We start from the raw sequence: 5,248 nt of genomic DNA, 5'->3' as shown, positions 1-5,248 counted from the left end.
AGTCCTTTTCAGTCTCTGAATCAGATTTTTGCTCAGGTCCCTCAATTTCAGCCAGAAAATACCTGAAATCACAGAAAAACACACAAACTCATAGTAAAGTCCAGAAAAGTGAATTTTAACTAAAAACTAATAGAAATATACTAAAAACTAAACTAAATATACTAAAAACAATGCCAAAAAGCGTACAAATTATCCACTCATCACAACACCAAACTTAAATTGTTGCTTGTCCTCAAGCAACTGAAAATCAAATAAGATAAAAAGAAGAGAATATGCAATGAATTCCAAAAACATCTATGAAGATCAGTATTAATTAGTTGAGCGGGGCTTTTAGCTTTTTGCCTCTGAACAGTTTTGGCATCTCACTCTATCCTTTGAAACTCAGAATGATTGGCTTCTTTAGGAACTCAGAATCCAGATAGTGTTATTGATTCTCCTAGCTAAGTATAATGATTCTTGAACACAGCTACTTATTGAGTCTTGGCTGTGGCCCAAAGCACTCTGTCTTCCAGTATTACCACCGGATACATACATGCCACAGACACATAATTGGGTGAACCTTTTCAGATTGTGACTCAGCTTTGCTAAAGTCCCCAATTAGAGGTGTCCAGGGTTCTTAAGCACACTCTTTTTGCCTTGGATCACAACTTTATTTCTTTCTTTTTCTTTTTCTTTTTCTTTCTTTTTTTTTGTATTCACTGCTTTTTCTTGCTTCAAGAATCATTTTTTATGATTTTTCAGATCCTCAGTAACATGTCTCCTTTTTCATCATTCTTTCAAGAGCCAACATTCACGAATCACAAATTCAAAAGACATATGCACTGTTTAAGCATGCATTCAGAAAACAAAAGTGTTGCCACCACATCAAAATAATTAAACTGTTATAAAATTCAAAATTCATGCAATTCTTTTACTTTTTCAATTAAGAACATTTTTTATTCAAGCAAGGTGATGGATTCATAGGACACTCATAACTTTAAGGCATAGACACTTAAGACACTAATGATCATAAGACACAAACATGGATAAACATAAGCATGAAAATTCGAAAAACCAGAAAATAAAGAACAAGGAGATTAAAGAACGGGTCCACCTTAGTGATGGCGGCTTGTTCTTCCTCTTGAAGATCTTATGGAGTGCTTGAGCTCCTCAATGTCTCTTCCTTGTCTTTGTTGCTCCTCTCTCATGATTCTTTGATCTTCTCTAATTTTATGGAGGAGGATGGAATGTTCTTGGTGCTCCACCCTTAGTTGTCCCATGTTGGAACTTAATTCTCCTAGGGAGGTGTTCAGTTGCTCCCAATAGTCTTGTGGAGGAAAGTGCATCCCTTGAGGCATCTCAGGGATCTCATGATGAGAGGGGTCTCTTGTTTGCTCCATCCTTTTCTTAGTGATGGGCTTATCCTCATCAATGGGGGTGTCTCCTTCTATGTCAACTCCAACTGAATAACAGAGGTGACAAATGAGGTGAGGAAAGGCTAACCTTGCCAAGGTGGAGGACTTGTCCGCCACCTTATAGAGTTCTTAGGCTATAACCTCATGAACTTCCACTTCTTCTCCAATCATGATGCTATGAATCATGATGGCCCGGTCTAGAGTAACTTCGGACCGGTTGCTAGTGGGAATGATTGAGCGTTTGATAAACTCCAACCATCCTCTAGCCACGGGCTTGAGGTCATGCCTTCTTAGTTGAACCGGCTTCCCTCTTGAATCTCTCTTCCATTGGGCGCCCTCTTCACAAATGTCAGTGAGGACTTGGTCCAACCTTTGATCAAAGTTGACCCTTCTAGTGTAAGGATGTTCATCTCCTTGCATCATGGGCAAGTTGAATGCCAACCTCACATTTTCCGGACTAAAATCTAAGTATTCCCCCCGAACCATAGTAAGCCAATTCTTTGGATCCGGGTTCACACTTTGATCATGGTTCTTGGTGATCCATGCATTGGCATAGAACTCTTGAACCATTAAGATTCTGACTTGTTGAATGGGGTTGGTAAGAACTTCCCAACCTCTTCTTCGGATCTCATGTCGGATCTCCGGATATTCACTCTTTTTGAGTGAAAAAGGGACCTCAGGGATCACCTTCTTCAAGGCCACAACTTCATAGAAGTGGTCTTGATGCACCCTTGAGATGAATCTCTCCATCTCCCATGACTCGGAGGTGGAAGCTTTTGCCTTCCCTTTCCTCTTTCTAGAGGTTTCTCCGGCCTTGGATGCCATAAATGGTTATGGAAAAACAAAAAGCAATGCTTTTACCACACCAAACTTAAAAGGTTTGCTCGTCCTCGAGCAAAAGAAGAAAGAAGAGAGTAGAAGAAGAAGAAATGAGAAAGAAGGGAATGGCTTAGTGTTTGGCCAAAAAGGGGAAGAAGTGGTGTTTAGGTTGTGGGAAAATGAAGGAGTGAAGATGGGTATATATAGGAGTGGGGGAAGGGTTATGGTTCGGCTATGGGAGGGTGAGTTTGGGAGGGAAAGTGGTTTGAATTTGAAGGGTGAGGTAGGTGGGGTTTTATGAAGGATGGATGTGAGTGGTGAAGAGAAAAATGGGATTTGATAGGTGAAGGGTTTTTGGGGAAGAGGTGTTGAGGTGATTGGTGAAGAAGAGAGAGAGTGGTGGGGTAGGTGGGGATCCTGTGGGGTCCACAGATCCTAAGGTGTCAAGGAAAAGTCATCCCTGCACCAAATGGCATGCAAAATTGCGTTTTTAGCCAATTCTGGCGTTAAACGCCGGGCTGGTGCCCATTTCTGGCATTTAACACCAAGTTCTTGCCCTTTTCTGGCGTTTAACGCCAGTCTGGTGCCCCTTTCTGGTGTTAAACGCCCAGAATGGTGCCAGACTGGGCGTTAAACGCCCAACAGCTAGCCTTACTGGCGTTTAAACGCCAGCACGCTCTCCTCCAGGGTGTGCTATTTTTCTTTCTGCTTTTCATTCTATTTTTGCTTTTTCAATTGATTTTGTGACTTCTCATGATCATCAACCTACAAAATAAAATAAAATAACAAAGGAAAATATATAAAATATAACATTGGGTTGCCTCCTAACAAGCGCTTCTTTAATGTCAGTAGCTTGACAGAGGGCTCTCATGGAGCCTCACAGATGCTCAGAGCAATGTTGGAACCTCCCAACACCAAACTTAGAGTTTGAGTGTGGGAGTTCAACACCAAACTTAGAAGTTGGTTGTGGCCTCCCAACACCAAACTTAGAGTTTGACTGTGGGGGCTCTGTTTGGCTCTGTTTTGAGAGGAGCTCTTCATGCTTCCTCTCCATGGTGACAGAGGGATATCCTTGAGCCTTAAACACAAAGGATTCTTCATTCACTTGAATGATCAGTTCACCTCCATCAACATCAATCACAGCCTTTGCTGTGGCTAGGAAGGGTCTGCCAAGGATGATAGATTCATCCATGCACTTCCCAGTCTCTAGGACTATGAAATCAGCAGGGATGTAATGGTCTTCAATCTTTACCAGAACATCCTCTACAAGTCCATAAGCTTGTTTTCTTGAATTGTCTGCCATCTCTAGTGAGATTCTTGCAGCTTGTACCTCAAAGATCCCTAGCTTCTCCATTACAGAGAGAGGCATGAGGTTTACACTTGACCCTAAGTCACACAGAGCCTTCTTGAAGGTCATGGTGCCTATGGTACAAGGTAGTGAAAACTTCCCAGGATCTTGTCTCTTGTGAGGTAATTTCTGCCTAGACAAGTCATCCAGTTCCTTGGTGAGCAAAGGAGGTTCGTTCTCCCAAGTCTCATTTCCAAATAACTTGTCATTTAGCTTCATGATTGCTCCAAGGTATTTAGCAACCTGCTCTTCAGTGACATACTCATCCTCTTCAGAGGAGGAATACTCATCAGAGCTCATGAAAGGCAGAAGTAAGTCCAATGGAATCTCTATGGTCTCATTTTGAGCCTCAGATTCCCATGGTTCCTCATTAGGGAACTCATTGGAGGCTAGTGCACGCCCATTGAGGTCTTCCTCAGTGGCGTTCACTTCCTCTCCTTCCTCTCCAAATTTGGCCATGTTGATGGCCTTGCACTCTCCTTTTGGATTTTCTTCTGTATTGCTTGGAAGAGTACTAGGAGGGAGTTCAGTAATTTTTTTGCTCAGCTGTCCCACTTGTGCCTCCAAATTCCTAATGGAGGACCTTGTTTCAGTCATAAAACTTTGAGTGGTTTTGATTAGATCAGAGACCATGGTTGCTAAGTCAGAGTTACTCTGCTTAGAACTTTCTGTCTGTTGCTGAGAAGATGATGGAAAAGGCTTGCCATTACTAAACCTGTTTCTTCCACCATTATTATTGTTGAAGCCTTGTTGAGGTCCCTGTTGATCCTTCCATGAGAGATTTGGGTAATTTCTCCATGAAGAATTATAGGTGTTTCCATAGGGTTCTCCCATATAATTCACCTCTTCCATTGAAGGGTTCTCAGGATCATAAGCTTCTTCTTCAGATGAAGCATCCTTAGTACTGCTTGGTGCATTTTGCATTCCAGACAGACTTTGAGAAATCAAATTGACTTGTTGAGTCAATATCTTATTTTGAGCCAGAATGGCATTCAGAGTATCAATCTCAAGAACTCCTTTCTTCTTATTAGTCCCATTGTTCACAGGATTCCTTTCAGAAGTGTACATGAATTGGTTATTTGCAACTATTTCAATTAGTTCTTGAGCTTCTGTAGGCATCTTCTTCAGATGAAGAGATCCTCCAGCAGAGCTATCCAAAGACATCTTGGATAGTTCAGAGAGACCATCATAGAAAATACCTATGATGCTCCATTCAGAAAGCATGTCAGAAGGACATTTTCTGATCAATTATTTGTATCTTTCCCAAGCGTCATAGAGGGATTCTCCATCCTTATGTCTGAAGGTTTGGACTTCCACTCTAAGCTTACTCAATTTTTGAGGTGGAAAGAACTTTGCCAAGAAGGCATTGACTAGCTTTTCCCATGAGTCCAGGCTTTCTTTAGGTTGTGAGTCCAACCATGTCCTAGCTCTGTCTCTTACAGCAAAAGGGAATAGCATAAGTCTGTAGACCTCAGGGTTAACCCCATTAGTCTTGACAGTGTCACAGATTTACAAGAACTCAGCCAAAAACTGATGAGGATCTTCCAATGGAAGTCCATGAAACTTGCAATTCTGTTGCATTAGAGAAACTAATTGAGGCTTAAGCTCAAAGTTGTTTGCTCCAATGGCAGGGATAGAGATGCTTCTCCCATAGAAGTCAGGAGTAGGTGCAGTAAAGTCACCCAGC

General features: G+C 41.8%; 1 non-coding gene across 1 annotated transcript; it reads left to right on the top strand.

The window, feature by feature from the left end:
* The first annotated feature begins 4,779 nt into the window (after nucleotides 1-4,779).
* Nucleotides 4,780-4,887, top strand: LOC130984514 (small nucleolar RNA R71). The gene has a single exon (XR_009088448.1). It is a non-coding gene; the product is annotated as a small nucleolar RNA R71 (small nucleolar RNA).
* The last annotated feature ends 361 nt before the right edge of the window (nucleotides 4,888-5,248 follow it).

This window comes from Arachis stenosperma, chromosome 5 (genome assembly GCF_014773155.1).
Source record: "Arachis stenosperma cultivar V10309 chromosome 5, arast.V10309.gnm1.PFL2, whole genome shotgun sequence".
In the NCBI taxonomy this organism is placed as follows: Eukaryota; Viridiplantae; Streptophyta; class Magnoliopsida; order Fabales; family Fabaceae; genus Arachis; species Arachis stenosperma.
The sequence above is the reverse complement of the archived record's forward strand: the minus strand, read 5'-3'. Positions and strand labels throughout refer to the sequence as shown.